Source organism: Dromiciops gliroides, chromosome 1 (genome assembly GCF_019393635.1).
Source record: "Dromiciops gliroides isolate mDroGli1 chromosome 1, mDroGli1.pri, whole genome shotgun sequence".
Classification (NCBI taxonomy): Eukaryota; Metazoa; Chordata; class Mammalia; order Microbiotheria; family Microbiotheriidae; genus Dromiciops; species Dromiciops gliroides.
In genome coordinates, this window is record NC_057861.1 from 563,599,603 (window position 1) to 563,612,610 (window position 13,008).

The window sequence follows — 13,008 nt, forward strand, 5'->3', positions numbered from 1 at the left end:
TTATATATATGATGCATTTAAATGCTTGTAAAATTAGATTATCTGCATTTTACAAACAATGAAGGTAAAGATTCATGCAATTAGGTAATTTTTCCAAAATCACATAGATAGTAAGCACACATAGTAAACTAGATCTTTTAAAAATATATTATTTATTTTTCACATTTCTTTTTAAAATTTTTGAGTTTCAAATTCTATTTTCCCTGCCCCTCCCACACACACAGAAAAGGAAAGCAATATGGTATGAATTTTACATGTAAAGTCATACAAAACATATTTTCACATTAACCATGTTGCCAAAAAAAATCAAGAAAGACAAAGCGAAAAAAGTATGCTTCAAAATGCACTCCAAGTCCTCTTTCTAGATGTAGATAGCATTTTTCATCATGGGTACTTTGGAATTGTGTTGGATCATTGAGCAAAGTAGCTAAGTCTTTTACAATCATTACAATATTGCTATTACTGTGTACCATATTCTCCTGGTTTTGCTTACTTCACTTTGCATGAGTTAATATAAGTTTTCCCAGGTTTTTCTGAAGCCATCCTGCTCCGTTAATCCATTGCGATAATCATGTGGGGTTTCTTGATTTTGTTATCTATATGCTATGAGTATAATTTTCCAATTTTGAACCAGTGTTGTCCTCCTGATATAAATGCCAACTAGTCATAGTGCATGATCTTTCTGATATATTGCTGTAATCTCTATGCTAGGATTTTATTCAAATTGTTTTCTATCAATATTCTTTAAGGAAATTGGCATATAAATTTCTTTGTTTTTACTTTCTCTTGTTTAAGTATCAAAGCCATATTGGTGCCATAAGAGGAAAGTGATAAGACTTCTTTCTTTACCTTTCTTTCCCCAAATAGAATTGGGGTTAATTGTTCCTTAAATGTTTTATAGAATTCCCTTGTAAATCCATCTGGTCCTGAAGATTATTTCCTAGGAAGCTCATTTATGACTTGTTCAATTTCTATTTCTAAAATATGTTCATTTAAGTATTGTATTTCTTCTGTTAATCTCAGAAATTTATATTTTATAAATATTCCTTTGTTTTGCTTAGATTGTCAGTATTACTGGCATACAAAAGGGCAAACTAACTCTTAACAATTGTTTATTTTATTTTTTTTCACAAATATTCATTGGTTTTATTTATTAATTCAATTATTTCTTTTTATTTTCAATATTTTAAATGTCTCTTTTGATGTCCAGGTTTTTCATTTTTATATTTAATTGGGAATTTTAATTTTTTCTTTTTCTATTTTTTTAGTTGCATGACCAATTCATTGATGTGTTTTTGCTCTTTTATTGCTGTACACATTTAGAGATTAAAATTTTCTCCTAATTACTCTTTGACTACAACCTATAAATTTTGATATGTTGTTTCCTTGTCATTATCTTTAATGAAATTACTTATTTCCTCAATTTATTATTTGACCCACTCATTCTTTAGAAGTTGATTATTTAGTTTCCAATTGATTTTAATCTATGCTTCCACAACCCTTTATTGAATGCATTTTTAATTGCATTATAATCTGAGAAGGATATATTTCATATTTCTGGAGGGTTTTGCATTTGTCTTTTTGAAAATTTTATGACTGAAAATATGGTCAATTTTTGTGAAGATGCCACATACAATTGAGAAAAAATATATAATATTTTCTATTCTCATTCAATTTTCTCCAGAGGTTTATTACATCTAACTAGTCTAAAACTCTATTAATTTTATTAACTTCTTTCTTGTTTATTTTATCCTTAGGTTTTATCTAATTCTGACAGGAAAAAAGTTGAAGTCCCCCACTAGTATAATTTTATTATGAGTTTCCCCTTGTAATTCCTTAAAAAGTATTTGGATTCTCTCATTTCCTACCATTCCCTCTCTTGTCCTTTCCTCTTCCTCCTACTTCTTTCTTCCTCTCCTTCTCTTCCTTCTTTCCTCATTATCTCTTTCTCTTTCATGAGGATTTCAACATTCATACTCATGATCCCTCAAACAACTTAACCTGCTAGTTCATCCATCTCCTTGAATCCCATGAACTACTTCTCTCCATCACAAACATGCATAGCCTAGATCTCAACATTAGCCCACATATTCCATATCTTTGATGAGAAACTCTGATGTTCTTCTAACTGATCGTAATTTCTTATTCTTATATCTCTTCCTATGCCTCATTCCTCCTAAGCCTACATTTTGCCCTTACTGAGATCTTGTTCCCTCCCCCTTTCAGTGTTTTTCAAGCTGTTATTCCTACTTTTACTTCACTTTTCTCCTTTCCCAGTTCTGAGCCTATAGTTAACCATTCACTTTTTTACCGTTCTTTTATCTTACATCCTAGTACAGACCCTGTCACATAGACATTTGATAAAAAGCTTATTGATTGATTGAATTAATTGTGATTTATTGATACAATATGCTAGTTAAAGACCATTTTTTTTTTTTGCCTGAACTATTTTCTATCAGCCCAGGCCTTATTGCATAAAGAGTCCTTCCCACATAACTTAGAGACTTACTTTTACTGAAAATTCTTATTACTATTTATAACATAAATTTGATAGTCCTGCAAACTGATTAGGAAAATAACTTACATGATGACCACAATAACACAAAGGAAAGCAACTTTGGCAGATTTCAGGACTCTGATCAGTTCAGTGATAATCATGATTTTAAAAGACTAGTGCTTGCTTGCCTCCAACTTCTTGGCAGAGAGAAGATAAACTAGAGGTATGGAAAAAAGCATACATTTTCTGACCCTGCCAAAGGATTGATTTTGTTTTACCTGACAATAGTTATTTATTATAATGGTGAGGCATCTTTAGGCTGGGGAGAATTGGTAATAGTGATATAAAATAGTAATAGTGATATAAAAATAAATAAGTAAAGAAAAGTAAAAGTGTTGATGAAATATTTGAAATAGTCAAAAGAAAGCAAATGAAGTTCAAAGAGGACACAGAAAAACAGTACTTTTATTACTATGTTAAATATAATAAATTATTTTGAAAAAGAAACACCACTTTACAGAAATTTAAAGTTTCATATGTACTTATTCTGCTCTTCACCTATTGAAATACTCAACATGATGATTGTCAAATTCACAATAAAGAAAAAATATATATGCATATATAACAATTTTTTAAAATCTGAAAGTGTTATCCTTTCCATATATTCTATTTTCCTTATTTCTCTTGAAATTCTCAATCTTTTGCTTCTTCAAATGAATTTAGTTGATTTGTTTAATAAGTCTTTAAGTAACCTACTGGTAGTTTGACTGGTATGAAACCAAATTCTTAAGTTATTTTAAGAATTATTGTCATTTTGAGCCATTTATTTGAGGTTTATTTATTTGATAGATCTCTATGTTGTTTACATTTATATTCAATTTCTTAATCTCTTTTACCATTTTGTAAAGGTATGTTTTCAGATATGTACTTTCTTTTTCCCTATTAGGAAAGTCAAAATATTATGTTGTCTTATTGTTATGATTCTGTTTCATGTAGTTATTTTTCTACATTTTATTCTTTAATCTTCATTTTGGATGTTATTAATTTGAATCCAATGAAGAAAAAGAAGGGAGGGTAACAAGCACTTATTAAATGCTTACAATGTACCAGGAACTATGTAAAGTACTTTACAAATTTTATCTTATTTGATCCTCACAACCAACATGAGAGGTAGGTGATATTCTTGTCCCCATTTGACAGATGAGGAAATTGAAGTAGTCAGAGGATAAGTAATTTGCTCAGGGACACACATAAGTATATGAAACCATATTGGAATGCCTGTCTCCTTAGCTCTATGCTCTGTACTCTATCCACTGCTTTGCCTAGCTACCTGAAAAGGTGAGCTTTCTCTTTTCCAAGGCAAATCCAGTGACATATTTTTGCATGTTCCTTCTATCATTCTTTCTTTCTCTAATCTTTACTCTTTCTCTCTCTTTATCCTCTGACTTCTCTACTTACACAAACCTACATTTCCCCATCTTAAAGCAAACAAGGAAGTAAACAAACAAACAAAAAAATGATGACATAACCTTCCCATGACCTTGCTATTCTCTCAGTTTTTCAGTTCTTATCTCTTCTTTTCAAGGCAAACTTCATGAAAGGGTATCATCCTTCTAATAATTGCCTACTTTTCTCCAATGTATTCTCTCTTCTAAGTTTGTTGTCTATCAATAGCCATGTGAAAAACATTCCAAATCATCAAAAATTAGAGAAATGAAAATTAAAGCAACTCATGTTCCAGTTTACACCATTCGGTTTGCCAAAGGTGTAAAAAGGAAAATAAATGTTTGAAGGGCCAAGGGAAAATGGATACATTAATGTACTATTGGTATAGCTATTGCAGAAATTTAGAATTATGTTCAAAAAGTTAATAAATTTCTCATACCCTTCAGCTCCATAATACTAATATGAGGCCTATACTCTATTTAAAAAGTATAGAGTTTAATGAGCACATATCATTTTTTAATTTCTAAAATTATTTTGACATAATAAATACTTCCTAACAAGTATTCTCCAAAATACTCCACAAAATACTGTCCAAGAAAACTGCTAATATAATTTTCTTGATGTTCAGTCATTTTCAGTTGTGTATGACTCTTTGTGATGCCTTTGAAGTTTTCTTGGTGGTTTCTGAAGTAGTTTACCATTTCCTTATTGGTGGTTTCTGAAGCGGTTTAACATTTCCTTCTCTAGCTCATTTTACAGATGAGGAAACTGAGGCAAATGGTTAAATGACTTGCCCAGAGTCATACAACTAGTAAGTGAGACTATATTTAAACTCAGATTTTCCTGAATCCAGGCACAGTATTCTACCATCTATCCCATAATAGGTACTTAAACAGTTACTGAAGGAATTAATGAATATGTCTTCCAAAATACCACATCTACAGATAGAAAACAAAGAATTCTTCATTCTTTAAAGATAAATAAAATTTAGTATGTGTTCCCAGTTTTGTTAAATAGCACACAATGTCCAAGATTAGTAAGTAGTGAGATAAATCTCCTTAAATTATTGAATTAATTCATGTTTAATAAATTAACCAGTGATCAAATCATTAGTTATTGATCAATTTATTGATTAATTTATCAAGTGGTCAATTAATCAATGATCAAATAACAAGCATTATTAAGGCTTTACCATTTCTAACATACTGTGCTGGGAGCTGGGTATGCAAAAATGAAAGTGCTCTACTCTAAAGGAATGTACATTCTATTGATAAATAGATAACTATTTTCATTGATAAAAATTACTCCTCTTTTCCAAATTTTTGCCTAGTTCTTTAGAAATTACATTGATGAACACAAATAGAGGAAAATAACAGGTTTAGAAGCCTGATTTTTTGTCTGGAGCAAACAAGGCCTGTCATTTCTGGTAAGCAGAATTAAGCAAGCTATAAAAATGTTGTCATGTAGCCAAGGCAGGTGGATCAGCGGTTTGTGGACACTGAATCAAACCTCTGATTAATATAAGATATTCTAATGGAGCTCAATTGACTGCTCTAGCAATAGGTATCACAGATGGCTTCTGAGAGCTTAAAATGAGACTGTTTCCTCTCAGAAAACACTGGAGATGGATAATATCCTAGAGGAAAAATGAAAAAATTAATTAAGGAACAAAGTTGTCACCTCTTTAGTTTTCTTAAACCCCCATTAATGCAGCAAAGCAAAATTCATTTCTTATACACAAACACACACATATATATATGTATAAAACACACACATACATTGGTGTTTATGTACATACACATTTACATGCATGCATCAACAAATATTTGTGTCTGTATTTATGTAATTACATATATATGAATACCATAATTTACACATCTATGGTTATGTGTATGCAAATGTGTATATCTATGTGTATGCTTCCATGTGTGTATGTCTGCATACATGTAGACACATAGTGAAGAAAAATATTCTAGCAAATTTAGTCTGTAGAATAATTCATACAACTGTATCTCTATTAATAATATTGTCTAATGTAGAGGCAGGGGTCATTAGATGGTCTGAAAACACATGGCAATGTGTTTATACAAGATTAGTTCTTCATATAAAAGATGAATTAAATCTCAAATTTCCTTTTTCCAACATTACAGGCCCTAATGTGTGGAACTTTTCCAGTTCATCAAGGAGAACATGCTCAAAGCTATTTTCTGTTTTTGAAATAAAAAAACAAAACAAAAGAGGAATCTGTAGTCAGCCTGAAACCCTTTTGAAGATTTTGATTCCCCTCTTCTCTCTCTGGATTTCTTGCTGTCTTTACAACTTATGTCTCTCCTTGACTAGCAATTGTGGTTGCCCATATATCACTGTTTGAGTGTTTGCTCCCTTTGTCCCTGTGGGGACATTTGGTTTTGTTTTTAATAGAATTATATATTAAATACAGTAACTAAATTTAGGCACCCATTCTCCACTCGTGACTATAGTCTTTATCATACCCAAGATTATTTTCTCCAGGATTCTGAAAGACCAAACACAGCCTATGGCTAAGCTTTGCATGACTTTAAAATCTGTTTTCTTTCTTTCTTTTTCTTCTTTTTATTCAATTAATTTTCTCTTACTAACTTTGAATTAATTTTTAAGAGTGTCAACATTAATTTAAATCAAGACTTCTATTGGTTAGTATGTAAGAGGCTTTGGTTTGATTCTCAACATAATACCATAGTAACTGGTCCCAGCAAGAAAGATGAGGAAAACCACTCAATTATACAGTTGAGTATCCAGTAAAATCAAGATGGTAGTCTGCCTGTCTTTACTGTACCTCAATCAAAACACAAATGAAATATTATGTGTCCAGTTCTGGAAACAAATTTTAGAAATGTTTTTTCCAGGCAACGGCATATTCAGTGGTTTGCACCCAGAATAATGAGAGGACTTGAGCTCAAGTCACAGAAAAATAATTTAATGAAAAGTTATGTCCAATACATTTCAATTTGATGTTTTGATCATTTTCTTGACCTGGAAGGAACCCAAAAAATTACATGAGTGAGGGAAATCTAGTATAACTTTTGATTTCTTAATTTCTATTGCTATTATACAGGGAAATAGAATTCCCAGAAAGGAAGAGTTAATATTATCCAAAAACATAGTATGCCATTTTATTCCCTATTGTACCTGTCCTCAAATTGTGTGTGTGTGTGTGTGTGTGTGTGTGTGTGTGTGTGTGTGTGTGTGTGTATGGAAGAGAGAAGAAATATTTATGTGTTTTTGAAAATGGGAAATAATGTAGGAGAGTCCAAATCCCCCACAAACCTTAATAAAATTATGACTATATCAGAAGGAAAAATAACAAAGAAAACAAAACAAACAAAGAAAAAGATTTAAGCTCTTCAGCCAGTCTACAACTACACAAGATGATTGCCAGTGACCTGAAGAGACTTTGAGAGAAGACAAAAAACAGTAGGCAGAAAACAAAGCAGTGTGGAAAAAGGAAGTGTCCAGACCAGGGAGCAGGCAGACCACTCCCTAGACAAAGAAAATGATAGGGCCAAACCAGCATCCAGAGAGCTAGGCTGTTCTGCAGGCCATACCAGAATCACAGCAGGATAAAAGCCCATGGCATAGGCAGAGAAGAAATAAAACTACATGTGTGTGTATGTATATGCATGTGTATGTGTACATGTATGTGTATGTATATGTGTATGTTTGTAAATATATATACACATGTGTCCATATGTATTTGCAGATGATGTGATGCACTACTATCTTATTCCTATGCTTCAATTTTTTTTAAAAATGGAATCGATAAATAACATTAGGAAAGTTGCAGGATATAAAATAAATCCCCATAAATTATTAACATTTCTGTATAGTTCCTACAAAACTCAGCCAGAATGATAGAAAGAAGACTCTCATTCAAGATAAATACAGTATCTTGAAACATTTGGGGATCTATCTATCATTACACAGGAACTATATAGAAATATAAAACATTATTTGAACAAGTAAAGACATGCATGTATATTTGTAGAAATATTAATTGATCATGCTGAGGCTGCACCAATATAATAAAAATCTAAATAATATGTAAAATCTAATTTACTTATTCAGTACTATGCTAAGCAAATTACCAAATGATTATTTTATCAAGTGAGAAAATATCCTAACAGAATTATTCCAGAAAAACAAAAAGTTGAATCTCAAAGAAAATAATTTCAAAAAGCACCAAATATCAAGCTATATTATAAAGCAATAATTATCAAAATTACTTGCTTCTATTTAAAATATAAGGAGGTTAATTAGTGGAATAGATTGTATATAAGAAGCAAACACATGTATTAGCCTAATGTCTGGTAAATCTAAAGATTTTAGCTTCTGTGATAAGAACTTTCCATTCACAAAAACTTTTGAGAAAACTATACCATAACCTGGAATAAATTTTGAACAACACTTCAAATGAATACTTGACCTAAATATAAAAGTTTACATCAAATATTAGAAAAAAGGAAGAATTGGTCTTTTGGATCTAAAGATAGGGAAATAATTCATGAATAAATGGGATATAAAGGATCACAGAAGATTAAAAAGGATAATTCTGATGGCTGTGTATAAAATGTTAAAATATTTCGTGCAAATAAATCCAATGAAGCTACAATTAGAAGGGAAACATTTCACTGAGAGAAAATCTTTGCAGCAAATATCTCTGATAAAGGTCTGATATCTAAGATATATATATATATATATATATATATATATATATATATACGTGTGTATATTACATATATACACACATATATATACACACATATATGTATATATGTATACCCACACATACACATAAATATATTTGTTGTCCCTTGTGATTGAAAAGAATCAAAATTGTATCACTATGTCAGAGTCAAGGTATAATGTGTCTAACAGTGATTGATTAGATCAATATGAACTCAGAAGTCTCTATCACAGATTTGGCATAAATAGTCCGTATTTAAATATGTAACAAAAAGAGCTATTACCTAAAAAGATCAAAGTATATGAATAGGAAGGAATCTCAACCATTTAAAAAAATTTTGCAAATCACTAACAGAGAAATGCAAATTAGAACAATTTTGAGGTTCTTGCTTAATGTGGACAAATTTGAAAAAGCAAATCACACTGCCCTTCTTAAAGAGCCCACAGGAAAGAGTATCACTATTGCATTGTTGGTAAAACTGTCTATTGGGGGCAGCTAGGTGGCACAGTGGATAGAGCACCAGCCCTGGATTCAGGAGGACCTGAGTTCAAATCCGGCCTCAGACACTTGACTCTTACTAGCTGTGTGACCCTGGGCAAGTCACTTAACCCCCATTGCCCAGAAGAAAAAAGAACTGTCTATTCGTCCAGCAAATCTGTAAATCCATTTGGAATGATGCCCCCAAAGTCATTAAACAATATCTGCCTTTTGACCGACGACCTAAATACCACTAGTAGGCCTAAACTCCAGAGACATCAAAGAAACTAAGGGATTTTCTGTGAATTGGGGAAAGAATAAATGAATTTTGATATACTAATGAAATTAAAATATTGTTGTATCATTAAAAGTGATGAAAGATTTCACAAAGACCTGAGAAGACTAATATAAAGTGATGCTAAATAAAGTGATCAGAACAAGGAGTGCAACTTATAGCTAACAACATCATAAAGAAAAACAAATTGGAAAAACTTAACTCAGATCAACTCAATGGCCAACATGATTCCAGGGGACTTATTATGAAGCATGCTACTCATTTCTTTACAGAGAACACAAGGTATGGACACAAGGCATGGACACAGGGTATACATATACCCATATACCCATATACATAATATATAGATGGGACATATATGCATATATAGTTGGGAGTATATTATGTATACATATGCAAATATAGATCTGCATAAACATACATTTTTTAGAGATTTACAGCTACATATGTATATACATAAACACATAGACACACATATATTCATACTTCTATATATAAGTTCACTATATATCTTTTGTGAATATATATACATACAAAAGTTAAGTGTATATGCATATATGCATTATTCATAAATATCTGTGGTTTGTTCTTTTTTCCAATGATGATCTATAAATGTATATGTGTATTTTATTTTATTTTTTCCTTTGATGGACAGTTGGTAAGGGTGAGGAGTAGCAAAAGTTGCTGAGAGAAAGGGGGAGAAGAAGGAAGAGAGGGAGTGAGAGAGGGAGGAAGAAAGAAAGACAGAGAAACAAAACAAAAGAGTGGATCAAAAAAACACTTATAAAAATGCACATAAGATAAAAGATGAGAAACCAGAATAAAACATAGATAATCAGTATAGCTTTGACAGTTACATGTTATTAGATACTTAAAAAGCAAAGCAGGATGAATTTAATAAACATTTGCAGTTTTATTTGCAATATTATTTATTCTATTGGTATTTGAAAATACTCATTTAATTTTCTGTTTGTTAAATTCAGCACTAAAAGGATATTTAAGAAAGAAAATTAATAATTGCTTAGATAAGCACATACCAATAAAGCTAAAATAATTTGAGAGAAAGCACAATAGAAAGAGAAAGGAACACCATGTTCCTTTCTAGTGACTCCCCTTCTCTCTTTAATGTACCATAGGGACAGAATCTAAATGATCCAATCTCCCATTTTAGTACCTTTTGATGTGCTATTTTCAGTATCTGATTTCACATTATTGTAGGTCGTGGAGGAGCTTGGGAATGTGTCCTTGCCTATCATGAAATGGAGGGGAACAAAAACAACAGCAATCACAGTTTTATAAACCTTCACAGGTTATAAAGGACTTTCCCTTATAACTTTTGTTTTCTTAATTTTTCAGGGCTCTTCACAAGAATAACATGTCATTGGGTATCCTTGTATGAACTGAAAAGGAAGTAGAACCAAAAAAAGGAACACAAAATTACTATAATAATATGAATAAAAACTAAAAGGCAAATAAACTTGAATTAAGTACAAATATTTCATTTGATCCTCACAACAAATAGGAAAGTATAATAATAATGCTGATAATGATGATGGTAATATGAACTAGCATTTAAATAGCTTTTGAATATTTGCAAGTGCTTTATATCTCTTATTTCATTTGATCCTCACAACAACCCTGTGAAATAGGTGTCATTACAGATGAGAAAACTGAGGCTGAAAGGCTACATGACTTGACCAAGTTCACATACCCAGTGACCATCTAAAGCATGATTTTAACTCAAACCTTTCTGACTCCAAGATTAGCATACTAACTGTTTCAACAATGGAAAATAGAAAGAACAAGTAGAACTTATCTTTTTCTTAGGCTTGTCAGTTCATTTTTGTCAAGCTTTGCCTAATTTGCTATACGTCCAAGATATGGCACTAATTCAAATTATTGCACTATTAAGGAAACACACACACACACACACACACACAACTAAGTAGAATTCATAATTGTTCTGAGCTTAACATGAGAGGTTCAGAAGCTCTCCTTATATTGTAGGTTTAAAATAATGTTTCCTGTTTAGGAGTTCATAAGAGTTCCATAAAATTCCTTATGCTTAGTCCTTAGAATCTAATAACTGAGTAGGAGGACATATTAATTTTCTACCATCATAGCAATTTGAAATGAAAAGGAAAGTTTTACTAAAGAGGTCAATATGGCTGCTTAGAAAACTCATTCAACAACTCAGATGTTGTAAAGACATGGATTTGCTTCTAAGGATGGAAGCAAGTCTTGTTAACTGAGCAGAAGTATAAAAAAGTGGCATAGTCCTATAAGAATAATCCTAAAGCCTAGAAAAAGATGAGGATTTTAATGAATGGTAATGACAGGGGGGAAAGGCTTCCTTTTCTTTTTTTCTTTTAAATGATTTTGGGGGAAAGAGAAGGAGCAGAAAACGTATAGACCTCATCATTAGCATGAATAGAAGATAATAAATACTGAAAGGAAGAAAAGACCACTTTATTTTTGGCTTCTATTTTCTCTGGCAAGAAGAATGGCCTTCAGGCTGGAAAAGATAAAGCAATGATGATTAACAGGGAACTGAAACTCAAGATAAGACAAGATGGAAAGAGTTAATCAAGTTACACTTAATAATGATTCAAATCAGTAGATTTAGAGAGCCATCTAAGGTTATTAATAATAATGTTTTGATGTTGTTATCCACTGTAGTTGTCTTCAAATGATTGAGAAAAGTAGAGGAATGGGAACATTAGTTGGCCAAATATACCTTTTTTTTTTCAAAAAGGGGAAAAGGGTGAATTCTTTAAATGATGTTAGTGACCTTGATATGAAACATTGTTTTCAAAACATATGTCAGCAGGAGGAAGCTAAGTGGCTCAGTGGGAAAAGCATCGGCCCTGGATTCAGGAGGACTTGAGTTTAAATCTGGCCTCAGACACTTGACACTTACTAGCTGTGTGACCCTTGGCAAGTCATTTAACTCTCATTGCCCCTGATTTATGTTAAATTTATAGAAAGTGTTAGTTTGTGGACATTGATAAAGGGAAATGAGGATCACTATTTAAAAAAACTCATTTGTCAATATCAAGTGATGCCTAATTATTCTCAATTCCTATTTTGACAAAGTTACTAGATCAGAGGAATGCCAGAGACAAGGTATACTTGAAATTCAACAAGTCATTTGGAGTGACATGGGCCAAGGGCAGTGCAATTAGGTATATCAGGGAACCACATGAATGGCTGTAAAATGTGTGTTAATGGAATAATATCAATAAGAGCTCTTTGAAAGCAGGACTGTTTTCCATTTGTTTTCTTTGGATTCCCTACACTTAGCACAGTGTTTTTCACATAGTAAATGTTTAATTAATTCTTGTTACATTTTTAGCAGACTGGTGTAGGACTTTATCACTGGATCTGTTCTATTCATAATTTTTAGGAGTGTCAGGTAAAGATACAGCAAATTCGTAGTATGAGAATTGAAGAAATATTTAATGCACTGAATGTCAGAATCATAATCCAAAATTGTCCTATATGTAAAAAATCATTTATTTAATCTTTAAAAAATGAAATTTAAAAGGAATAAATGTAAAGTCTCACAGT